Here is a 26,856-nt window from a genome sequence, read left to right as displayed (position 1 = left end):
GCGGCCTAGCGGCCCCGCCCCTCTCAGTTAGCGAATAACCGTCTCCCCGCCCGCGTAGAACGCCGGCAAGAACCGGCTCGTGGCGTCACACTGAAGTAATACCGGTTGGTTCAAGCGACAGCCGTTATTTTGGCGTTTACTGACAGTGTCATCTAGCTTTTAAAGAAACGCTTGCAAAATCTAACGACAAAACTATGAGGAGACTAAACGTACCGTACTTTAAAACATTGGCTGTCACATACTGCAGCATACTGTCATTAAAAGATGGGGCGGGGTGGGGGGTGGTGTTTTTTGTTTTAAAAAATAAAATCTGGCTAAATTACAAACTGCTAACAAAGCCAAGGATCGCGGCCTGCACTGTCTCCATTGCAGAAAGACTGAACTCCCAAGGTTCACTTGCAAAGTGGTTGCTAGGAACTCCGTCTTCACTATACAAATGTAAATTGTGTTTTGAAGGCCTTCAAAAGCCAAATCCTCGCCAATCTACTCCAATGGGGGAGGAGGTGACTGGGTGGGTAAGCAAGGGTCCGGGCTGGCGCATGCGCAAAGGTGCGCTGCCATACCCCACCCCTACCCCGTCCCCCAGTGTTAGGCAACTGATCTCTGATTCTCCAGCATCCAGGAGTACAAGAATAAAGTAGACAGGGTCTCCGCCAAAGGACTATTTGGAAGATTGCAAAAATACAGGTCACACTCCCCGAGTGAATAGTAAATCTGAACCCTAAAAGGTGAGAAACCTGTGAAGACTTTAAACACAATCTGTTACGAGGATATGAACATGAACGCTGTTAAGTCACGTGACAAATTTATGTAGGAAAATACTGCCACTAGTTCCCGGGGGAATCACGTGAAGTTAGAGAAGGACTCAGTTCATTAGTCACAAGAGGGGAGGGAGAGGGGAGAGGGGGAGAGAACACCTCAGTGCATCTCAAGTTTTGGTTTCCCGCATCCGCAAGTATCTGCCTTACCTTCCCTCCAATGCATCTTTACTGGTTCATTTTTCTTTGACCTTAGCACACAGTTTTGGAGTAGGAAATGGCAACCCACTCCAGTATTCTTGCCTGGAAAATCCCATAGAGGAGCCTGGTGGGCTACAGTCCATGGGGTCGCAAAGAGTCATACACGGCTGAAACGACTGAGAGCACAGTTTCTTGTAAATGCATGAACAGCAAAGGCTAGTATTCAGTTCAGTTCAGTCGAGTCCGACTCTTTGCGACCACATGAACCGCAGCTGCCAGGCCTCCCTGTCCATCACCAACTCTGAGAGTTTACTCAAATTCATGTCCATTGAGTTGGTGATGCCATCCAACCATCTCATCCTCTGTTGTCCCCTTCTCGCACCTTCAATCTTTCCCAGCATCAGGGTCTTTGCAAATGAGTCAGTTCTTAGCATCAGGTGGCCAAAGTATTGGAGTTTCAGCTTCAGCATCAGTCCTTCCAATGAACACTCAGGATTCATCTCCTTTAGGATGGACTGGCTGGATCCCCTAGCAGTCCAAGGGACTCTCAAGAGTCTTCTCCAACACCACAGTTCAAAAGCATCAATTCTTTGGCGCTCAGCTTTCTTTATTGTCCAGCTTTCACATCCATACATGACTACTGGAAAAACGATAGCTTGACTAGATGGATCTTTGTTGGCAAAGTAACGTCTCTGCTTTTTAATATGATGTCTACGTTGGTCATAACTTTTCTTCCAAGGAACAAGCATCAAGTGGGCCTTAGGAAGCATCACAATGAACAAAGCTAGTGGAGATGATGGAATTCCAGTTGAGCTATTTCAAATCCTAAAAGATGATCCTGTGAAAGTACTGCACTCGATATGCCAGCAAGGCTAGTATTAAGTTACTCAAAAATAGTTATATTACTATTTTTGTTCAACATTATTTTTTTAAAGTAGTTTTAAAATTCAGAAAGAAACATCTGTTTTTCAAAAACAGTATGCATTGTTGTTACTTGTACATATATATAATCCTGCTCTATTAGACTGTTCAAACAATGGGACTGGTTCAAAATTGGGAAAGAGTACGTCAAGGCTGTATATTGTCACCAAGCTTATTCAACTTTTATGCAGAGTACACCATGTGAAATGCCGGGCTGGATGACTCACAAGCTGGAATCAGATTGCAGAGAGAAATATCAACAATCTTAGATATGCAGATGATACCACCCGAAGGGCAGAAAGTGAAGAAGAACTAAAGAACCTCTTGAAGGTGAAAGCAGAGAGGGAAAAAGCTGGCTTAAAACCCAACATTCAAAAAACTAAGACCCATGGCATCCAGTCCCATTACTTCATGGGAAATGGGGAAAAAATGGAAACAGTGACAGATTTTATTTTCTTGGGCTCCAAAATCACTGTAGACAGTGACTGAAGCCATGAAAATTTTTTAAGATGCTTGCTCCTTGGAAGAAAATCTATGACAAACCTAGGCAGTGGATTAAGCAGAGACATCACTTTGCCAACAAAGGTAAGCATAGTCAAACCTATGGTTTTTCAAGTAGTCATGTATGGACATGAGAGTTCAACCATAAACAAGGGTGAGTGCCTTAGAATTGATGGTTTCAAACGTGCTGGAGAAGACTCTTGAGAGTCCCTTGGACACAAGGAGATCAAACCAGTCAATCCTAAAGGAAATCAACCCTGAATATTCATTGGAAGGACTGACTCTGGAGCTGAAGCTCCGATACTTTGCCCACCTGATGCAAAGAAAGAGCTGACTCATTGGAAAAGACTCTGATGTTGGGAAGGATTGAGGGCAGGAAGAAAAGGGGGCATCAGAGGATGAGATGGTAGGATGGCATCAGTGACTCAATGACGTGAGTCTGAGCAAACTCCAGGAGACAGTGAAGGACAGGGAAGACAGGTGTGCTGCAGTCCATGGGGTTGCAAAGAGTTGATCGTGACTTAGTGACTGAATAGCAACAAATTAGACTGTTAGCTCCCCTAAAGCAAGAACTTGTTTGTAAATCTTCCAAGCTAAGCTGTTTTCACATGGTTATATTTGAGTAGACACATTTCAATGTGTAAGCATAGATGAAAAACTTTGTTCCAGCAGCTATTGCAACTTATTTGGCAGCAAAAGATGAACTTCTTCTAGTGAAAGAAATAAATCTCACACATAGATAATAAAAGTTAACTGCTTTTCATAATTCAGCCTTATTTCTTCTCTGAAATGAAGAAAAAGCAACAGGAAAACAAAGTTGGGGCCCAGGATCATCTAAGGGCTATATTTTACCCCCAAGCCTGGCCAAGTACAAACTAATACTTAACCTGTTTTATATCTTTGGTGAAAACTCATAGTCCCAAGTTCCAAATCCCAAAAAGTTTGATTTTATAGTTAACCATATTTGGGGGACTTTCTGATACCCATTTCAAATTCAATAAAAGCAATTTATAGATGAACTCCAAAAGATAAGCCAACCTTCCCACCCTAAGGTGTCTATTTTCCCCTAGCTCAGAGCATGGTAAACAGGCTAGCACCAATTTGCTCCACACAGAGCCTTTCATCAAAGAATTTTTAAATGCTTTAGAAAAGTAAATGAATTTTCCCAACCTACTTATAAAGTATTACTAATAACATTTACAGGGATTTCTCAGGAGATAACAGCCCACACATCTTGCTCAGAGCAACAGCACACATCAAGACAAGCATTATGTTATTAAGTTGTGACTTCCAGTGCTAAATTTGTTCTCTGCTAAATCTTTCTCCTAATAACCTCGGTAACATAGAGCATCCTCAGAAACTCACACTTGCATTACGTTCTGCCTTTTTATATCTGCCTTGAGAGCACAAGGTTTAGATGTGGCTACAAAGTACAAATCTCAAATCTAATGATTTCCCCTGATCATTTTAAGAATGGAGTTGCTGCTAAAGGCTCCATAAGGCCTCTATTTCCTTTCTTCTTTTCTTCAATATTTTTCTCCAGTGTTACTGTTCAGTCCTTTTGCTAGGAGTTCAGATTCATTCATTCCAAGCATTCTTAAGCTCCTTCCACAACCCTCAGTGTTCAACAGAAACATAATGGGATGGATGAATGTTACAGTGTGTTACAGGTCTCTCTATGGTCAAATTTTAAAAGTCATACAGGATTCACTATCTTTTCCAGTGGGTTTTTATTGCCCGATTAATCTATAAAAAAAGAGATATTTAAGAGACCTCTGAGCCAAGCCAGGAACCAGTTGGGTTAGTCCTGCATGCTAAAAGATATCCTGCTATTCGCTACCTCCTGACACTTTCCTGTTCCTTCTTGCACAGAAGTTTTTCTCCCTTCATCCTGCCAGGATAAGCTGTGAAGAGACATGCTGAAGGCCTAGTTTGATTTGCCAGAGTAGCAGGGTGTTATGTACACGTTCTTTTTCATTTTCATCTCTTTTAAGGCTATGTTTTTAGGTGTATGTTTTTGCTTTGTTTGCCTTTTCATATTAAAGGTAAACTTTGCAATGATCAAGGCAGTGTATCTGTTTTTAAAATGAGCTTCTGAAAACTCCATGGACAGTGGAAGGAGGCAAAGCTGGGTTCCAATCATGTGTAATGCATGCGTGCTCAGTCATATCCTACTCTTTTCGACCCTATGGACTGTGGCCCACCAGGCTCCTCTGTCCATGGGATTCTCCAGGCAAGAATACTGGAGTGGGTTGCCATCTCCTCCTCCAGGGGATCTTCCCTACCCAGGGATCAAACCCACATTTCCTGTGTCTCCTGCATTACAGGTGGATTCTTCACCACTAGGGCCATGAGGGAAGTCCAATCATGACCTATTAGCATTTCCTTAGACAGGCTGCTTAACCTGTCAGCCTCTGGTCTCCTCATCTGTAAAATATGAATACTGCTACTCTGTCATAAAGCTACCATAAGTATTGAATGAATCAGAATTACATAATAGATTTGACAATATTTACAACTACTGAGTAGTCACGTAAATCCTCAGTTATCCCAAAGGTAGCAAATGTTTAATAAACATTAAAACACTAAACAGAAAAAAATGTAACCAACCAGTAGCTTCACTCCTGGATGTTGTTTTAGGAACAGAAAAATGTTTTAAAGGCTAAATCCATAGAAGGAAAACAGAAATATATCTCACTATAATAATACCAGTGAAATCTGTTATATAATAAAATTTTAAAATCTACTAAGGCTTCAGTTAAGCTTCCCAGGTATCACCAGTAGTAAAGAACCCATCTGTCAATTCAGGAGACATAAAAAATGCAGGTTCAATCCCTCGGTTGGGAAGAATCCCTGGAGGGCATGGCAACCCACTTCAGTATTACTGCTTGGAGAATCCCATGGAGAGAGGAGCCTGATGGGCTATAGTCCATAGGGTTGCAAAGAGTCAGACACAACTGAGGCGACAGTTGTGTATAGCACTTTGAAAGGTATATGCAAAATTCTTTATGTGTATTCTTCTATAAATGGATTTCAGCATATTCTTTGAAAATACGCTGTATCTAAAAGAGGATTTGAATAACTGTTCTATTCAAATAAGGCTTTACTGTTAGCTGAAGTAAAAGATAAAATGACAGTCATGTCCCACAAAGTAACTTGGACCCACCCACTGAGATACTTTAGAGTACATAAAACCTCCGCCCTTGCTCTGTGGTTTAAAGTCATACATTTAACTGACACTTCAGAAAACCAAGTACTGGCTGACTTGCCAAGCCCCAACAATTAACATAACCAAGGGTGTGAGATGAAAAGAGAACATTTCCCATTGTAAGAGCCATTATCAACTCTGCTGGGACATCTCAGAAGGCAGCAATGACCAGGAACATCATTTTGATAGACTAGGGGTAGGGAAGCACTGGGTGTGTGGCTTCTAAAGAAGGCAGCCTTGGAAAAACTCAGCCCTTGAGGCCCGAGTTAAAAGTAGTGCTTTCTTCAGAGTTTGACTTTCCTCATTTGTAAATGTCACCCATCAGATGACTTCTCTGTCATACAGAGAGGCCGTAACTCTGTAAAAAACTGTATTACAAAGCTTCAGGCGACAAATATTACAAACATCAGGTGACAAATGTATTTTTAAATATACACATTGCCCTACAGATGTTACAGATGACAAAGACAGGGCCTAGCTCAACAGCCAGAATACAGGGGCTCAATAAGCACTGGGCTTCTCTGATAGCTCAGCTGGTAAAGAATCCGCCTGCAATGCGGGAGACCTGGGTTCGATCCCTGGGTTGGGAAGATCCCCTGGAGAAGGGAAAGGCTACCCACTCCAGTATTCTGGCCTGGAAAATTCTATGGACTGTATAGTCTACAGGGTCGCAGAGAGTCAGACACGACTGAGCGACTTTCACTCATTCACTCACTCAATAAGCATTAGCTAAATAGACATAATGTGACTTTCTTCTCAGTTGACCTGGACACAGCTACATAACCTGTTTAAGTGGACAATGCTCCAATCACACAGCTCCTTAAAAGTCTTAACTGCATTATATGCTGCCTAGAACCTCTCCTGAACCACTTTGGGCATAATCACTGATACAGACAGTCCACTTTCACAAAATCAGACACCTCATAGCTAAATCCCTCACTAAAGTCAGTCCTTTGGCTCTGCCATCAACCATTCATTCCCCAAGTATTTACTGAGTGCCTACCAGGTATTAACACAACACATGGAAGACAAAAATAAACCATTTTTGTCCTAAAGGAAGGTACAACGTAGTAGGCACAGAGGAACGCAATTCCAGTCTGCAGGTATGCTGCACACCAACGCCAATTTGCCAGAACTATGCTAGGAATACCAAGATTCGCATGGACTCAACCATGAGTCATGAACATACAATCACACCCAAGAGATCAGGCACGCATCCCAAGAGAGATAACACAAGCCAAGTGCCAGGAGTGTGAGAACAGCACAGTGAGCTTTACAGACAGCCAAATGGCAATCCACTCCAGTACTCTTGTCTGGAAAATCCCATGGACAGAGGAGCCTGGTAGGCTACAGTCTATGGGGTCGCAAAGAGTCAGACACGACTGAGCGACTTCACTCACTCACTGCGCTCCATCCTGGCTTTGCCACTGTGTCGTCTGGGCATACTCCTTAAGTTCTGAGGGACTCCACTCTGTCATCTGGAAAACTGGATCACACCACCTCCTTCATAGCACTCTTGTGATTAAATCAACTAGAGATCACAGCATTTAGAAGCTAGCACAGAAGACACATTCAATACATGGTCATTGATAGGCACGCTCATTTAAATATCTGATGAGATCTTAAGACAGATCTGGAAACACAGGCACTAAGAATAAGTCTAGCTCTTCACTCTTGATATTGGCAGGACTCCTCTTTTCCCAGAGATGGGGATTTGTGGGAGTACTGAGGGAGCACAGAGGAGGGGAAAGAGGCAGATCTGGCCTTGTACTCTGACCCAGGTGGGCAGGTGGAAAAATGGGTCTGAGCAGGAAGAAAAGCCAGAAAATGACTTTTGAAATAAAATAAAGAACAGACCAAAGGAGGGAAATGTTAGGGACTATAGGGAAATGTTCTCATGAGCTTCCAGTATAGCCAAGGGAGCAGAGCAAGAGACAACCAGAAAAGCAGGTTGAGGCCAAACCCTGGGGAACACAGAAAACCAAGTTAAAAAATGTACCCTTTATCCAGGATGCAGATCCGGGGGCAGCAAATAAGCAGTCAGGAAGATGACTATGCAGCAGATGGACAGGAAGGGCAAGAAGAGAGAAGAGGGCAGCCAGTTAAGAGACTGTAGAGGCAGGAGGCAGTGCATACCTGAAGCAGCCTGGGCAAAAGTTATCAGAGGGAGAAGGCACCTATATGGGAAACAGTCAGGCCTGGCAAATGAACACAATAACATAAAGGCAAAAAGAAATCTGAAGCCTGGACGAGAACAGTGACACCATTGTACAAGGACAGACACCAAAGAGGTTTGAGTCATCTATTGGTTAAAGCGAGAGGAGAAGGCATTGGGTCTCACCATAGATTCACAGCTACTAAAAATTGTAATGTAGAATCAGCACCAGATAAATGTATTTGCAGTATGAACAATCTATGCCCCTTTTAAATATTGTTAGTCCTTACCTCTTACCTTCTTAAGAAACCAGGGTCAAAGCAGTCCTTCAACACTCCTTAGGCCTCAACCTTAATTAGGCTGAAAAGCACAGACATTACTAATCTCCCCAGAAGGGATTGTCTCAGAGGAGAGAGTTGAGTTTTCTGCTCATTTTAGTAGAGTATTAAGAAAGAAAGTGGACTAGTCAGAGTTATTAAATTACCGCTCCATTTCCTGATGTCCATTCAGTCATGAGTTTCTGGTTTCTGGTAACTTTAGAAGGAGACCTGCCTATTTCAGTGCCCACCCCAGGCCCCGCAGCCTGACCACCACACTATCACCCCTGAGCTTCCCTGACACTGGCTCCATAATTCACTTGGATCTTCATCAAAACGCACTGCTCTGTGTCTGTCATCTCTCCTGTTACTGCCTGGAATAAATTAAGTCCCATGTTGCAAGTTTTAGTCTTATCTCCCCAAGTTCTTCTCTCAAACTACTTAAGTCTTAACTATGTTTGGCCCTTCGTATTCCAGCAAGTGCTTTTTCACTCACTTTGCTCTTCCTCTCAATACCACCAATAGGCATTCATTTTGCATAAGTGGTTTCAAAACTCTGGAATCCAGGAGATGCTAATTTACATATAAGATTTCCTGTAAGAAAATTTGCAAACTTGCTCTTAAGAACTAAAATATAAAATAAGCCATCTTTTGTTTGGTTTTCCTCAATTCTAATTATTTAGCAACTAATCTTGACAAAACTACCTCATACATTAAAGTAAATCTCAAAACGGGATATATATCATAAGAATTACCCGAGGGGGCTTGTTTAAAATAAATGTAAAGGCAGAACCTAGCCCCTTCCAGAGAGTTCAATGAATAAGACCTCAGATATAGCCCTGCTAAGTCGCTTCAGTCGTGTCCGACTCTGTGCGACCCCATAGAGGGCAGCCCACCAGGCTCCAACGTCCCTAGGATTCTCCAGGCAAGAACACTGGAGTGGGTTGCCATTTCCTTCTCCAATGCATGAAAGTGAAAAGTGAAAGTGAAGTTGCTCAGTCATGTCGACTCTTCACAACCCCATGGACTGCAGCCTACCAGGCTCCTCTGTCCGTGGGATTTTCCAGACAAGAGTACTGGAGTGGGGTGCCAGGCATTCCAGGTGACTGCATTTTTGAAAGGCACTTCTTTAAAGCCTTTATCATGTAGGTAGTCATCTAAACTTATCAGTTCCTTCCAGCAGGACCCTACTCCCTGGTCTGCTACAGTTCACTGTGAATGCAAGGTAGGCTTTGGTGCTGCTGCTGTTTATTGAGGGGAAAGGAAGGCAAATGAAGAAACAATATTAAGAGGAGAAAAGAAAAGCAGACATTTTTATGAACTCCCACTTCATTATTTAGGTTGCAATTAAAGCAGGAAATCTTAGCCTTTAAGGTGTGGACTTTAGGATTTAGCACTAATCCTATAAGCACTCAGTTCTCCACTAAATAAATGCCTTTCTCCACTCAAACCCAATTTTCCCTAAGAATTTAGGACTTACCATTTAGCCCCATATGTGGCCAATTTGCTGCAAATTCATAAACATTTCAAAGCAGTAGTTCTTACCTAGCTGTCTTCTTCCATTTTTTAGTACTCATTAAAAACCAAAAATAAATGATACAAAGGAGAGTGATAAGTTTACTTGGAAGAGATGTGCAAATAATTTTTTAAATTTTAATTATAATTTGGCAGTAGGCTTTTCATTCATGGCACTGCACTTCGTTAAATGGCTAAAATGAACTATGATCATACAGAATTGAGAACATCAGATCTTATCAATTAAGTGGGTGCAAAGCTTATTTAAAAATTCATAAACATTCTTTTTACTCCCATTGGTATTAAAGCCAGGATCATCTATAGAACTGATATAAAGATCAAATGCCTATACACCTTTTTAAGTGCAAATTTATGACACAAGTAGAGAGATCAGACAGAAAGGAATATTAATAGGACTTTGTTTCATTTTACTTGCAAACTAAAGGTTTGAGTAACACAATATATTTTATATCAAGCTAAAAGCCTTTTTAGGGGTGGCTCAGTGGTAAAGAATCTGCCTGCCCATGCAGACTGGGGGGATGTGGGTTTGATCCCCGAGTCAGGAAGATTCCCTGGAGGAGAAAATGGCAACACAACCCACTCCAGTGTTCTTGCCTGGGAAATCCCATTGACAGAGGAGCCTGGCAGGCTACAGTCCATGCGGAAGCAAAAAGAGTAGGACATGACGGAGCGACTAAACAACAAATAACAAAAGCCTTTTTATTTCAATTATTTTCCATTATTTACTATGTCTTTGAAGTCTATCGCCATTTTCTATACCCATTCTTCAAAAAGGTAATGATTCTTTTAGGAAAAAAGATAGTAAATAAAAATGCAAATTAACTGTTACAGTCATCCTGAAGGCAAACATATCTAAATACACTGTTAGACTTAACTGAGAACTCAAGCTTACTTAAGACAGCAATGGTTAAGTATGAGTTCCATTTCTTAAAAATTACAGATACAATTAAACAAGGACGCCCCCCAAAAAAATCAGCAAAAATTAAAGCAGATATATCAAGGTGATAAGATTCTGAGTATCCCCTACACCTGATGTTTTAATAGAACATCACCCACGGTGCATATCCCTCCAAAGGTGCACACTGCCTGCCAGCCTTGGGCCAGTGAGGTAGGCCATGACCCATCCAGATGGTCTAAGGGAGGACTGCCACCAACTCACCACCACCCAAAGGAAAGATTTCTTTCTTTCCTTTGGTTCTACCCGGTTAACTCTGAGCTAGAGAAGAGACCACTGCAGGGAAATGAACGCACTCCAGGAGCTTGAGGTTGCTCTCCCCTGAGCCTGGGGTTTCTGGGTTTCCCTCCCGGAGAATTACAAAGGAAGATGATAGGGTCAGACAAAGATAACCATTCCCTGACCCGCTTTTCTCGGTACTTCTCTAAACAACTCACTTTCAGCAGTTTACACTGCTGCTAAAAAAAAAAAAAAAAAAAAAAGTAAGTTATTTAGATTTACTGGAGAAGAGAGGGAAGGAAATAGGAAGGAAAGGAGATGAACATAGGTCCCTCTGCCCTTCCAAGCTTCCCAATTCTGAAATGTGTTTCATCCACGTCGATTCACACGTGAGCTGGCGCCCGCGTTTCTTCGTCGTTTGTCTAAGGATGTGCTCCTTTTGGAGGTTTGCTCACAATCCTGGGTCTGATACCACGACCGGCTCATTGAGCTTGTTCCCAGTTCAGGCGGGTAAAACAGAAGTTAACGTCCCCCACCTACCTTCAGGGTCAGACCATGGTGGCCTATCTTTCTCCGTTTCACAAGGGTTTTGGAGGTCCGTTCGGACAGCGCTCCCTCGAGGCCCAGCCCGTCCTCTGTGGCACAAAAGCAGAGCGGAGCGGGTCAGTCTTTCCGCCCCGTGGCCGCGGCGGGAAGTGCGCGGCGAGGGCGGGGCTTCCGCGTCCCCAACTGCACTCCCCCAGACGACCGCCCGGCCCCAGCCCCGGCCCTGACCTTGACCACGGCCGCGCGCCGGCTCGGGTCTCGGACCCACGCACCTGCACGCGGCCTGGAAACGTGGCATCGCGGCCAGCAACAAACCCCCGGTTCCGGCCGGACTCTTAAGATAAACAAGTCTCGCTAAAATACACGTCCTACTTTCCCGGCAAGTCCAGAATTCAGAAAAGCCTCATAAAGAAGGCTAAGGCACAATTATATCAGTTTTTATTAAAAACACCTCCCAACTTAATCTTCCTTTGAACTCTGCATCGCTAAAGCATGCAGAAGACCAACTTCCAAAGTTTCTTTGAAATCTGAAACCACGGAGCAAGATTAAGGTCAATGCCCACTGAAGGTGCTTTTATTTAAGAGCCTTGAAATAACAAAGCAACACCCTACATGACAGCCTGGGTGCAACTGGTCCAATCTTACAAACGGGTGAACTCAGGTAGAGAATGAGTCAGTGAGAATTAAAAATAGACTCCAGTTATCCTGACATCAGGTCCATTCATCAGACAAAAACCACCCAAGCACCCAAAAGTATAGTCTGATAATAACAATAATAGCAGGACCGATTCTGCAGTGCTTTGCATATATTAATCCTGGATCTTCACCACTACCATTTCATGATGTTTTATCAGGTCCATTTCACAGATAGGGAAGAGGCACAGAAACACTTTCCTGCCCAAATTCAAGCAAGCTACCCAACAGCAGAGCCAGGATTCAAACCTGGCAGTGCAGCCTTTAAACGCCTACCCTGCCTGATACAGTGAGATGAGCACCAGCTCCTCTTGGTTGTCTCCTGTAACAGCCTGGGGAGTCACAGCAGTCTGAACGTGGTCTCCCCGCTTGCACACACGGAGACACATATGACTGGCCAACCTCTCGCAATATCTGAAGATTCAGTGGTGTGAAGGTTACTCAACAGGCATCCTTAAATTGTTACACTCGCTTAAGGCTGACAAGGCTCTGTCAAACTATTCATCGTATTTGCACCTTCATTTCAAGACTCGTGCTCTACGAAATGATACAAAACCCCATTTTTCTCCAATATTCTGCAAACCGTCCCTATAAAGGAAAGCTAGACAGGAAACTACCAGTCGACAGAGGGCCGGTCTCACCTACCGACAAGCTAAGCTTTCACCGACCCGGGCGAAACAATGACCGACGCCAAAAAACTCCCTCGCCTGGAGAAGCCTCACCCTTGCTCAGACACGCCTTCAAACATCTCCCTTCCCCCTGCATCCCCAAGGCATCCGGCAGGAGGATGCTCTGGGCCCGGCGAGCTCACAGCCCGGGGGCTCCAGGCTTCCTCCGTTCCCAGTGAACCCGAAGCTTACACGAACGCGAGCCCTTGGCCACCCGGCGGTCCTCCGGACGTGCCAGCACCTTCAGCTCCGGATGCAATGCGGGACTGGAGCAAACTGAGCGAAAGGGCCGCGGGTTCCCAGTGGCTCCGAGAAGCCACGCCCTCCTCTTAAATGGGCGGGCAAACCGCCAGAGTCAGAATGACAAAGCAAAAATCCACTCCTCGTGCAGCCCTGTCGACTACGCGGATGGGCTTAGCAAAGTGGGATCTCCTAATTGGGTGACAGCACATCCTCTTCCTGCTCACAGCGCCCCCAACCCAAGAAAGGTGCAAACGCACCTTAAGGAAATATGTGGAACCGGAACCAAAACAGTGTGCCTTAACTGAACTGGACTATGCCCTCAGGCAGTGACTCTGGAACTTTGTTACCGATTGTCACTCCCAAACATTCTGATGTATTAATAACTGGTATTGGCTGCGACCTGGGCGTCTGAGGTTTTTTACAACTCCCTGAACGATTCTAGTGAACAGCAGTTTGGGATCCATCACCCTATGGTAATGGATTAGTCAGTGTGGTGATTCTGTAAAGGAAGTGATGTGTCTTTTAAAAGAAACTTCCAGTCCATCCTGACTAACTCTGAAAAGTGACAAATTCTTACCAACCATAACTTTGCTTTCCAGTACTTCTTCCTAATCCCACTCAGATTCTGGTTTGTCATGTTTGTCTTAAGGAAAACTGCGAGTATATTTAACTCCAGCCATGCCAGCCACCTGCAGCCAGCTGCCCAGTTGAGCCACACTCTCTCATACTTCCTTGCTCTTGTTCATATTCTTACTCAGTACTTGGTACTGGTAGGTGGCTATGAATATTTGCTAAAAAAATAAATAACTGAATGGCTTTCCCACTGTGATGGTTACTGCCTGACTGAAGCATGCTCAGGTGAAAGGGTTGCTGGTCTCTAAAGAATCCATGAAGCCACAATTTGCTCCTTTGAGACCCTTTCCCAGTGCAAGGCAGAGGCTTAGTGAAGCCTCTCGGAGTCTGAATGTATGCGGAAGCACGCGTATGCACACAAACACACACACACGTTATACATTTGGGGGAGGGGAAAAAACCTTATCTCCAGTCTCCTAGGTTCTTTTAGAGGTCTAGGAATTAAATTGTCATGAGACAAATTACAGGAGAACATAAAATTTAATTACATATGTACAAAATTAACATGAGAATATGAGGTCCAAGGAAAAGTTAGGTAGGTTGAAGCTTGTATGCTGTCCCAGAGAAGAATGAGGTAAAGGGTTTGGGACTACAAATGCAAGAAAGGAAATTTACAGGAAGAAGAAAATGAGCAAATGTCTGATAAACATTTGTTCAGTCATGCAGATTTCCCAGGTGGCTTAGTGGTAAAGAATCTGCCTGCCAATGCAGGAGACAAAAAAAATGAGGGTTTGATCCCTGGGGTTGATCCCTAGGTCAGGAAGATCCCCTGGAAGAGGGCATGGTAACCCACTCCAGTATTCTTGCCTGAAGAATCTCATGGACAGGGGAATCTGGCAGGCTAACAGTCCATAGGGTTGCAAAAAGTCGGACCAACTGAGCACACACGCACGGAGGCACAGTGGGACCCAGAGAGAACCTCAATCAAACAAGCTTTGCTGAGTTCCCCCAGTCTACCACACCTAGTTCATGTTATACTTAAGTTTTCTATGATGATAATTGTTTTTCCTGGAATAGGTCCTGTTGGCAGGTAAGGGGACAAGGTAAAAAGTTCTTCCTGAGGTTTTGTTTCTTAAAAATAATCGACCCCAAAGAATCTTCAAACCAAAGAGACACATTTTGGGGTGAAAAGTTTTGTTCCCCTACAAGACGCTAAGCTGACACTCTCCCTGTTTGGTGGTTATTTATGTGCATGTCTCACCTGATTCTTGTGGTGACCCAAAGACAAAAGAGCAGATAAAACCAAGGAGGGTCTTGGAATGTAGGTATGGAAAAACCAGACCCTTATTTTCATTTCTCCCCCATGTTGTAACTATTAATGGATTTCAGATCCCCCTGAGCCATACAACCTGCCTCCCCTCCTACCCCACAGGGAGAAGGTGTTTGCCTTACTCTTCTCCCCACCCAGTATATGTGCTTCATCCAATCGGCAAATGACCCGCAAGACCCCTTTCCCACTCCTTGTACCCTGGCTGTAAACGTGGACTAAGGACCCCTGTTCAACGTCAGTTCTTGCTTGAGCTGGCCCACTGTTCTAACAGCATCTCCCACTCTAATAAACTTTATTTCCCTCTCATTCTGTCTAATGTCTGGAAATTTTTTTCCAACCCGCTCATGGACCACGACAATTCTGGAGTCCTGAGAAGAGAGGATGGGTCTAGCACATAAGTGTTCAGGAAACAAGATGACTTAAGAGAGCAAAGAATGGAAAATGTGAAGGAAAGAAAGCTGGGATTAAGGGAGAAAACATTTACTCCTGGCTGCGATGCTGAGCTCTGTATTAACCATATATATGGGAATCCCTCAGAAGAAATGGAGTAGCCATCATGGTCAACAAAAGAGTCCGAAATACAGTACTTGAATGCAATCTCAAAAACGACAGAATGATCTCTGTGCATTTCCAAGGCAAACCATTCAATATCATGGTAATCCAAGTCTATGCCCCAACCAGCAACGCTGAAGAAGCTGAAGTTGAACAGTTCTATGAAGACCTACAAGACCTTCTAGAACTAACACCTAAAACAGATGTCCTTTTCATTATAGGGGACTGGAATACAAAAGTAGGAAGTCAAGAAACACCTGGAGTAACAGGCAAATTTGGCCTTGGAATGTGGAATAAAGCAGGGCAAAGACTAATAGAGTTTTGCCAAGAAAATGCACTGGTCATAGCAAACACCCTCTTCCAACAACACAAGAGAAGACTACACATGGACATCACCAGATGGTCAACACCGAAATCAGATTGATTATATTCTTTGCAGCCAAAGATGGAGAAGCTCTATACAGTCAACAACAAGACCAGGAGCTGACTGTGGCTCAGATCATGAACTCCTTATTACCAAATTCAGACTTAAGTTGAAAAAAGTAGGGAAAACCGCTAGACCATTCAGGTATGACCTAAATCAAATCCCTTATGATTATACAGTGGAAGTGAGAAATAGATTTAAGGGCCTAGATCTGATAGAGTGCCTGATGAACTATGGAATGAGGTTCGTGACATTGTACAGGAGACAGGGATCAAGACCATCCCCATGGAAAAGAAATGCAAAAAAGCAAAATGGCTGTCTGGGGAGGCCTTACAAATAGCTGTGAAGAGAAGCGAAAAGCAAAGGAGAAAAGGAAAGCTATAAGCATCTGAATTCAGAATTCCAAAGAATAGCAAGAAGAAATAAGAAAGCCTTCTTCAGCGATCAATGCAAAGAAATAGAGGAAAAGAACAGAATGGGAAAGACTAGAGATTTCTTATAGAAAATCTGAGATACCAAGGGAACATTTCATGCAAAGATGGGCTCGACAAAGGACAGAAATGGTATGGACCTAACAGAAGCAGAAGATATTAAGAAGAGGTGGCAAGAATACACAGAAGAACTGTACAAAAAAGATCTTCACAATCCAGATAATCATGATGGTGTGATCACTTATCTAGAGCCAGACATCCTGGAATGTGAAGTCAAGTGGGCCTTAGAAAGCATCACTACAAACAAAGCTAGTGGAGGTGATGGAATCCCAGTTGAGCTATTTCCAATCCTGAAAGATGATGCTGTGAAAGTGCTGCACTTGATATGCCAGCAAATTTGGAGAACTCAGCAGTGGCCACAGGACTGGAAAAGGTCACTTTTCATTCCAATCCCAAAGAAAAGCAATGCCAAAGAATGCTCAAACAACTGCACAGTTGCACTCATCTCACATGCTAGTAAAGTAATGCTCAAAATTCTCCAAGCCAGGCTTCAGCAATACTTGAACCGTGAACTTCCAGATGTTCAAGCTGGTTTTAGAAAAGGCAGAGGAACCAGAGATCAAATTGCCAACATCGCTGGATCATGGAAAAAGCAAGAGAGTTCCAAAAAAACATCTATTTCTGCTTTATCGACTATGCCAAAGCCTTTGACTGTGTGGATCACAATAAACTGTGGAAACTTCTGAAAGAGATGGGAATACCAGACCACCTAACCTGCCTCTTGAGAAATCTGTATGCAGGTCAGGAAGCAACAGTTAGAACTGGACATGGAACAACAGACTGGTTCCAAGTAGGAAAAGGAGTATGTCAAGGCTATATATTGTCACCCTGCTTATTTAACTTCTTTGCAGAGTACATCATGAGAAACGCTGGACTGGAAGAAACACAAGCTGGAATCAAGACTGCCAGGAGAAATATCAATAACCTCAGATATGCAGATGACACCACCCTTATAGAAGAAAGTGAAGAGGAACTAAAAATCCTCTTGATGAAGGTGAAAGAGGAGAGTGAAAAAGTTGGCTTAAAGCTCAACATTCAGAAAACGAAGATCACAGCATCCGGTCCTATCACTTCATGGGAAATAGATGGGGAAACAGTGTCAGACTTTATTTTGGGGGGCTCCAAAATCACTGCAGATGGTGACTGCAGCCATGAAATTAAAAGACGCTTACTCCTTGGAAGAAAAGTTATGACCAACCTAGACAGCATATTCAAAAGCAGAGACATTAGTTTTTCCAGTAGTCATGTATGCATGTGAGAGTTGGACTGTGAAGAAGGCTGAGCGCCACAGAATTGATGCTTTTGAACTGTGGTGTTGGAGAAGACTCTTGAGAGTCCCTTGGACTGCAAGGAGATCCAACCTGTCCATTCTGAAGATCAGCCCTGGGATTTCTTTGGAAGGAATGATGCTAAAGCTGAAACTCCAGTACTTTGGCCACCTCATGCGAAGAGTTGACTCATTGGAAAAGTCTTTGATGCTGGGAGGGATTGGGGGCTGGAGGAGAAGGGGACGACTGAGGATGAGATGGCTGGATGGCATCACTGACTCGATGGACGTGAATCTGAGTGAACTCCGGGAGTTGGTGATGGACAGGGAGGCCTGGCGTGCTGCGATTCATGGGGTCGCAAAGAGTCAGACATGACTGAGCGACTGAACTGAACTGAACTGATGCCTTATTTCATTTAAGCTACACAAAACAGTCCACGAACCAGGGTCATAACTCTGCATTCTTAAAAATCTTTAGAAACTACAGTTTATATCAAAAGCATGTCTTAGGATACAGAAGGACTTGAAAATAATTTAACTTAATGTGCTAAAAACAAATGATAAGGGTTGACTTCTAAGAGCCTTCTATGACAGACAGACAGAATTACCAGAAAAGGCTAGATAGGGCATTTTTAACTTGACACTGTTTTTTGTTTGTCTGGCCACATAGCAGGCAACCCATGCTCCTCTGTACTGGAAGCACAGAGTTTCAACCACTACACCACCAGGGATGTCCCCTTCACACTGTTCTTAAGTGAGCAGATTATATTAACAACACAAATCCGAAGAGTAGCCCCATGTAGTTACTTTTTATGTGTGTTTTTTTTAATCACTATTAAAAAAAAAGCTTCACTTTCCTTTCAAACGATTCTTGCTGCAGTTCCAGGCCCAGCTATCTTATCCTTGTCGGGAAAGACAGTGAAAGCCTTAGTTCTATTTAGTTGCTGGTTAATGGGGAAAGAGCCTCATCGTCCCCCATCTCTCATCAGGTAGCATTTGTTCCAGTGGTACATCTTGCCTCTGTTGACTGGGTTCCTGTTATTCCTCCTGCCTAAAATTATCTTCCCTCCCTAAGGGCCTCCTCCCTCAAAGTTCATTTGAAATATCACCTCCTCTGGGAGGGCTTGCCTGATTTCTACCTGAGTGTTTATCATTCCTTCCCTCTTAGGTGTCCTCAAATACCTAAAAATAATTACACAAACCATCTAAATCCAACAGAGTTTTAAGAAGGCAAAATCTTGCTTGATTTATTATGCCCTCCTGCTGCTAATGCTGCTAGTCGTGTCCAACTCTGTGCGACCCCAGAGACGGCAGCCCACCAGGCTCCCCCATCCCTGGGATTCTCCAGGCAAGAACACTGGAATGGGTTGCCATTTCCTTCTCCAATGCATGAAAGTGAAAAGTGAAAGTGAAGTCGCTCAGTCCTGCCCAACTCTTAGCAACCCCATGGATTGCAGCCCACCAGGCTCCTCCATCCATGGGATTTTCCAGGCAAGAGTACTGGAGTGGGGTGCCATTGCCTTCTCCGATATGCCCTCCTAGAACCTGTTACATATAGTAAGTGTGCAGAAAATGCTGGAAAAGACCCGCTGTTCCTGAGCTGTTGTCTAAGCACACTATTAATGGGTCTACATAAGTATTTGATCAAGGGTACTAGTGCACTAAACTACTGTTCCTCAATAAGCCTTTCTCACATACACACACACACACACACACACACACACTGAACTGGAGCCACCTTTCTGACACTCAAATCTTCTCTGTTCACACCTTCAGTGGCTCTCTAGGAACCTCCAAATAAGGTCCAAAGTCCTCAATTGTACTGACTTGACAAGGGCCACCCTTGTTAAATCTAGATAGCCACATATTCTGTACCCTACTCAACCAGAAAACATAGCTGGAGAAAACACGAAATTAAAAGTAATTTCACTTTAAAGTCAAGGCCACTAATCTCAATGTGTCTCCAAAGCTGCCCAGCAGTCCTTTGTATCACTGATATATTTGTTTTCCCAATTTCCAGAGTGACCCTTTCATACCAAACCTCTAACACACTGTGAACAAAGGAAAATAAAGAGCATTGCTCAAGTTGGGGCCCAGGTTATGCCACCCCAAAATGTGCCTCAACACTGATTTTTCTTTTTAACTAATTACTTAAGAAATGGCCCCAGGATTTCTCTGGTGGTCCAGTGGTTAAGAATTTGCCTGTCAATGCAAGGGACACAGATCCGATCCTTGCTCTGGGAAAATTCCACATGCTCGGGGGCAACTAAGCCCATGAGCTACAACTATTGAAGCCCATCCACCCTTGAGCCTGTGCTCTGCAACAAGAGAAACCACTGCAATAAGAAGCCCGCACACCACAACTAGAGTAGCCCCCGCTCACTGCAACTAGAGAAAGCCCATGCAGAGCAAAGACACAGTGCAGCAAAAATAAAGAAATGGCCCCAGTGCAAGAACACTCTGACTCTCCTTTCTGTCTCTCTGAGAGCAAGAAATAAGTCACTCATGTGAAAGTGCACTCCTGCACCTGGAGGCAGAAGGACACCCTTATCACCAAAGATAGGGAATGTGGGGCCAGGACGCCTATAGAAGCAAACCTGTTTGGGCATCACTGACTCATGGACATGAGTTTGAGCTAGCTCCAAGAGTTGGTGATGGACAGGGAGGCCTGGTGTGCTGCGGTCCACAGGGTTGCAGACTCGGACACGACTGAGCGACTGAACTGAACTGAACTGAATATACCCCAAGCCCATACTCTGATCGTATTTGGCACTAACTGGGCACAGAGAACCTCAGTTTCTTTGTCCTGTCAGTTCCTCACAAATGTACTGTTTCTTTGTCTAAAAAATATAAAAGCTGCCTCCTTTGGCCACTTCATGGATCCCATTTCCATGGGAGCTGTATGGGCATGAATTAAAATTTGTCTCTGTTTCTCCTGTTAATCTGTCTTGTGTTAATTTTATTACTAGTCCAGCCACAAGGACTCAAGAGAGTCAGACTGGGAAATTTTCCCCCCTTAATACGCAACACCCAGTTCTATAAGGATTAAGTTGCAACCCAATTCAACTGCCCGCAAACCTGAGAGGAATTCAGGATGGAAGCAGGATGAAGCATTCTATGCTTTGGATAAACAGGTCCTTAAACATTTAGAGGCATGTCCCAGGGAGCATTGCAGTGACCTCAGATTTTTGCATCTTCCCACACTTAGATAAGCACTAAACTCATTAAATCGAGCTACCTGTCCTCTGTGACTAGCAGTGATCTTTTATTAAGATGTATGCTTGACTTCCTGGGCCTCCCTGGTGGCTCCTGCCTGCAATGCAGGAACCTGGGTTCAGTTCCTGGATTGGGAAGATCCCCTGGAAAAGGGCGTGGAACCCACTCCTGTCTTCTTGCCTGGAGAATGCCATGGACAGAGGAACTTGGCAGGCTACAATCCATGGGGTTGCAAAGAGTTGGACATGACTGAGCGACTAAGCACACAAACACACGATTGACTTCCTAGCCAAAAGAAAAAAACACATCACAAGCACTGTCTCTGAGCTATAGTTCTCAATAAGATCCTGAATAAAACTTAATAAACTCCAACTCTTGTGTTTTTAAGCCAACAACACCTACACTTTGCCATTGTTTCATGACCTGCTTTTTGCTTTAAGAAAATAGTATAACCAGAAAGAACCCCACCTATTTCCAACACAACCACCAAGCTGGCATATTCCCTGCCTTCATCCTTGCTTTAATGAAGGCCAACCTCTCCACTTGTGTTTGGATCTTCATGTTTTCTTGACTTCTCAATCTTCAATAATTTCATTCCTCAAATTAGCCTTCTTCTCTGGCATCATCAGCTTTTTGTTCCCACCTGATCAGATCAGTCCCATCATCACACAAACACACTGTAGTGTTCCCATATTTTGTGTGTGTGTGTGTGTGTGTGTTCCCATTTTTTAAAATCTCCCATGATCCCATATGCCCAATCCCTGTAGTTACCAGCCTAACTTCACTGCTCCCCTCACAGGAGGGGGGAAAAAAAAAAACTTTTTGGAACGAATTCTTTGTACCATGAGAATACAGTAGGGTAGAGAGGTCAGGAAAAATCTAAATATTCAGCATGCGAGCAGAGACCAGAGTGAAATGAAGGAGCAAGACTTAAGGGGGAAATCTTTCTAAGCAGAGGAAACAGGGTATACTAAACTCCTAAACGGGGAGACTGCCTGATTTGCCTACGGATCTGCAAAGGAACCACTGTGTCTATAATTCAATGAGTGAGAGAGAAAGTGGTAGGGAGGGAGGTCAGAGAAGCAGCCAGGGGTCGGATCCCAAAGGCCATAGTCAGGACTTTGGATTTCATTCTTAGTGTGATAAGAAGCCAAAGTGTCACAAGACAGGAGAGAGAAATGATCTAATTTGCACCTTTACAGGATTGCTCTGCTGTGTGGAGAACAGACTAAGATAGAGACTCAAAAGCGGAGGAACGCAGCCCAGTCAGGAAATTGCTGTGATGGTACAAGCTACGATGATGAAGGTTTGGATTAGTGAGGTTAGACTATATTATCTGAAGATAATGCTAATTAGTTTTACAAATGGATGGAATGAGGAATGTAAAAGAAAGAAAAAAATCAATGATGACTCCAGGGTTTTGACCTTGGCTGATAGATGTGGGTACTCCTTAATTAAAAGCGGGGATGCTCAGGGAAGAGGAGGAAAGATGGGAGAGATGGAAAGCAATAGTTCTGGACAAATCCATGGTGTGGTTTGAGAGACCTACTGCTATTCAAATGGAGATTTTTGAGTAGGCAGTTGGTATGCAAATCTGGAATTCAAGGGAGAAGTCAGGATTAGAAATAAAAATTGGAAGTCAAACATAAAAGATACTTAATGCCATGGATATAAAATTATATATAATGTCGGGTTCTTCAGAGAAACAAAAGCAACAGAGACAGAGAGAGATGTATCTGGCTCTCAGGATGTCAGGGCTGGCAAGTCTGAAACCTATAGAACAGGACAGCAGGCTGGAAATTCCAGCAGTCTTAATGTTGCAGTCTTGAGCATGAAGGCCCAATTTGTTTTCCTCTGCAGGAGACCTCAATCTTTTCTCGTAAGGCCTTCAACTGATTATAGGAAGCTTTCTTACTTTATGGAGAGTAATCTGCTTTACTCAAAGTCTATTGATTTTGCTGTTAATCACGTCAAAAAAAAAAACAACAACAACAACACCACCTTCACAGCAACATCTAGACTGGTATCAGTCTGATCAAACAACTGGGTACCATAAAATCAGCCATCATGGGACTACATAAAATTACCTAGTAAGTTAATTTATTTGGAGAAATGAAGACAATCCAGGACTGAGCCCTGGCAAAGCGCAAAGGAGACATGTCCAGCAAAGGGGGCTGAGAAGGAGCTGGAGGGCGGTGAAGGAAAACCAAGAGAATGTGGTAAATCAAAAGCCAAGGAAAACGTGCTCCGAAAAGGGGGAAGATCGGTTATATCAGGTGTTGCTAAGAAATCCTGCAAGATAAGGATTGAGTCAGCAAAGTTATTGCTGACTTCATTGAAAATGATAAGGATGTGTGAGGGAGGAGGAAAGCCTAAGTAGAGGAGCTTCAACAAGAAACAGAAAAAAAGAAAAAAGGACATGGAGGTAACGCGTGTGTACTCAGTCTCGTTTTGCAACCCCATGGACTGTAGCCCACACCAGGCTCCTTTGTCTATGGGATTTCCCAGGCAAGAATACTGCAGTGGATTGCCATTTTCTCCTCCAGGAGATCTTCCTGACCCAGGAATTGAACCTGAGTCACCTGCATCTCCTACATAGGCAGGCACGTTCTTTACCACTTGAGCTACCTGGAAGTAATAAGTACAGCCAACTCTTTCAAGGAGTTTTGTTGTAAAAACAGAAGGAAAAAAAAATGGGAAAGTAGCTGAAGAGGGATGTAGGAAGGTTTTTTGGGGTTTGTTTTGTCTAAGAAGGAAATTATTATAGCATATTTTTTGGTGAAGAAACAATCTAGGGAAATTTGGTGAGTTCCAAAAAGGAAAGTAGCAAGGTGAGATCTGTAAATTACAGAGGTAAAGTCCTTTGAATATACATCCACTATGCAGCACAGGCTTAAGTCAAATCTGGGTTCTATTACTGACTAGAGAGTCAAATTACTAAGCCTCTCAGCTTTCTCACCCTTTTTCTACAAGGTCTTCTACGATCCTTCTACCTCTTTGGAGAGTCACCCAAATCTCTCCATCTCTATGCCCTAGCCATTAGCCTTTTTTTCAATCTCTTTTTCCACCCTCAAATCAAAAGAGCTTTTATTGCATCTTTAAATACCACAAATGAGTCTGAAAAACCATCTGGCATCTTGCTGTTTCTGTAGCCAGACCACTCAGATCTTATTCATCAGCTTGCTGAACTGTTCCTTTTCAGATACATAGATCCCATTCAAAAATTTTCTGATATTCTTGTTTGTTTAAAAAAATAATAATCTTTTTTTTTTTTTTTTTTTTTTACTGTGCTGGGTCTTAGTTAGACATGGGGGTATCTAGTTCTATGACCAGGGATCAAACCCAGACCTCCTGTATTGAGAGCAGGGATTCCTAGCCACTATACCACCAGGGAAGTCTTTAATATTCTTGTTTTTACCTGTTATCATTTGCTGAATCAAAGCAGCTGAATTTGAAACAAGCTTAGTATTATTTCCTTCAAGAATTAACTCATCTTTCTGGGCTTGAGACACTGAACAAGCAACACCTTGCTTCATCTGAACCCCAAGGGGATGTATTTTTCACCTCCCCAAATTTGGATTTCAACAGGAGAAACATTCTTGACATAGATGGAGAAGTGAGTGCACACAGACCTCATCATGTAACAGAAGTCCAGTGTTACACCCTTGATCATGTTCCGTGCATGATTACAAATAGTGCAAACAGTCACCAATTCTTTTCTATTTCCCCACCATCTGCCAACCTGGAGCCCCTTCTTTTTCTTTCCAGGGAGACTGAGCTCTACATTGATGTGATTGAAGTCTCTCCACAGGGTGCCTTTAGGACTCTTCACAATAACTGCATCCCTTCAAAGTAACATTGGCATTTTCTGGAATAGTCTGATTGCTGAGAATGGTTCATTCCCACAGTAGATGTAGCAAAGAAAGTTCAATCTCTTTAATTAATCTAACTGTAGGCTTTGCTAACTCACTAACAAATCTTAGTTCAAACATGTCTTGCCAAATTGCCCTCTGAAATGCTGTGTCACCATGCATTCTTTCTGATTAGTATTACAGTTGCAGTTATATTTTCATGTATGGATATTTGATCAATGTCAGCCTCCCCTCTGGAATAGCTTAGTTCAATAGAACTTTCTGTGATGATGTAAATAGTCTGTATCAGCACTGTCCAACTCAATAGCCTCTAACCACATGTAGTTATTGAACAAATAAAACACAACTAGAGCACTTGGGGATGTAGCTCAGTGGTAGAGCACATGCTTTGCATGTATGAGGTCCTGGGTTCAATTCCCAGCATCTCCATTTGATTTCTCCCTGTCTAATGCTCAGAAACAGATGTGAGTTTTAAATTTCATTTATGTTTAATTAATTTAAATGTAAATAGCCACATGTGGCAGAGATTATTTATGTCCCCCACAGTCTTCCCAGCACTTAATTCAGTGCCCACACTTAGTAACTGCTCAATAAATATTTCTTGAATGATTTCCCTGGCGGTCCAGTGGCCAAAACTCAGGTCTCTCAATGCAGGGGGCCCAGGGAACTAGATCCCACATGCTGCAAAGATCCCATGTGCCCAACTAAGACCCAGTGCAGCCAAATAAATACATTAATATTTTAAAATAATTATTTGTTAAAAGACTCAATCTGTACAATAGGGATATGACTAGTTAACTTGTAGATCCAATCTTTTTTTAAGAGGAAAAGGGGAGGGGAGAGTCTCTACATGACAGGGTCAGCTATCAAAGATTCTCAGTCCTCTTACAAAGGTGAATTTCACCTTCGAAAATTTGATCAACCCCAGAGGATGGCTGGGATAGTAAATAAGAACATATGGGTGATCTGGATAAAATACCACCTGCAATATGCCTAGGAAGTGTACCTCGAACAAGTGGTGGTCCATCAACTTCACAGAGAGCAAGTGAATGAAGGTGTAGGGAAATTGAAGAAGACTTCACAAAGCAGGTGATATTTGAATTATATCTGGAGGAATAATAAAGGTGGTAGGAATGGGAGTGGGTTGAAGTCCTGAGAGGTTTTCAGTGCTTACCATGTACCAGGCATAGACTTGGGTTTTTATATGGCTAATTTAATCCTCACAATAACCTGATGAGTGAGACGCCATTATTTTCCCCATTTTACAGACAACTGAAAAAACTGAGGTATAGAGACAAAAATCATCTTCCCATGGTCATCTCGCTAATGAATGGCAGAGCTGAGGCTGATACCCAGCCCTTGGCTCCTACCATGATGCTCTTCTACCTCATGAACTGAATTTTTCTTGGCAGAGGGAATCATGTATAAAGACACAGTAGTAGAAAAGAAATGGCATGTTTTTGCATGAAATGCTGAAATGTAAGGGGAGATGAAACAATAAATAAATGCTAGGGTCAGTCTGGGGTTCCCAAGGCAGTTCAGTGTATGGCTCTGTCCCCTACATTTTCGGTCAATATTCACAATAATCCAAGTATTACACCATGTTATAAAATAAGAAACAGAAATTCTAGGAAGTTAAGAATCTTGCCAAAGGTCACAAAGCAAGTGTGCTGAAGTTGGGATATAAATCTAGGTGTGCCTATTTCTAAATCTACTGTTTGTCTTACTATTCAGTAATGTATAGTGAGGTATGAGCTGAACAAGAGGCAAAAGGAACATGCTCTAGGGACAAAAGAAAGGATGAGTTTTCTGACAAGAATCAGGTCAGAATTCATCCATGAAAGATCTACCTTGAAAACTCTGAAATCCTGCTTGGGGGACCATAATCTCTGTGAAGCCTTCTCTGATCAAACACAGCATTAGTCACTCCATCTTTATTTTTTACGTCAAGCTACATTAAAGCTTTCTGTTTATATGGCTGCCACGCTCAGAACTGTCGCTTACTGAGCACCTCTCTGGCGGGAGCTTCACGTGTCCTGTTCTCATTAATCATCTTAATAACCTTCTGGGAGATGTATCATCACCTCCATTTGCAGATAGTAAACCAAGGATAAGTGAGCGGCCAAAGGTCTGATAGCTAGTCCAGGACACAGGCCCCATGTTCTCTCTCCACCACAGTCTTTTTCACTCAGGGGCTGGTTTTTGCACGC

The 26,856-nt window shown here is 43.1% G+C and overlaps 1 protein-coding gene, 1 non-coding gene and 1 pseudogene across 2 annotated transcripts in view; 1 reads left to right on the top strand and 2 right to left on the bottom strand.

Moving 5' to 3' along the window:
* Nucleotides 1–12,970, bottom strand: part of TXNRD1 (thioredoxin reductase 1) — a 62,583-nt gene extending 49,613 nt beyond the window's left edge. The window contains exons 1-2 of the mRNA XM_068969678.1: nt 12,871–12,970; nt 11,312–11,406 (exon numbers count right to left, since the gene is read on the bottom strand). The gene's annotated coding sequence lies outside the window, so the exon portion shown is untranslated. The remainder of the gene's footprint in view (nt 1–11,311; nt 11,407–12,870) is intronic.
* On the bottom strand, nt 28–24,664 carry LOC138078706 (large ribosomal subunit protein uL6 pseudogene; annotated as a pseudogene).
* Nucleotides 24,665–25,003: 339 nt separating this feature from the next.
* Nucleotides 25,004–25,075, top strand: TRNAA-UGC (transfer RNA alanine (anticodon UGC)). The gene has a single exon. It is a non-coding gene; the product is annotated as a tRNA-Ala (tRNA).
* Nucleotides 25,076–26,856: the final 1,781 nt, after the last annotated feature.

This window comes from Capricornis sumatraensis, chromosome 4 (genome assembly GCF_032405125.1).
Source record: "Capricornis sumatraensis isolate serow.1 chromosome 4, serow.2, whole genome shotgun sequence".
NCBI lineage: Eukaryota > Metazoa > Chordata > Mammalia > Artiodactyla > Bovidae > Capricornis > Capricornis sumatraensis.
Note: the sequence above shows the minus strand (reverse complement) of the source record. Positions and strands in the feature narration are given on the sequence as shown.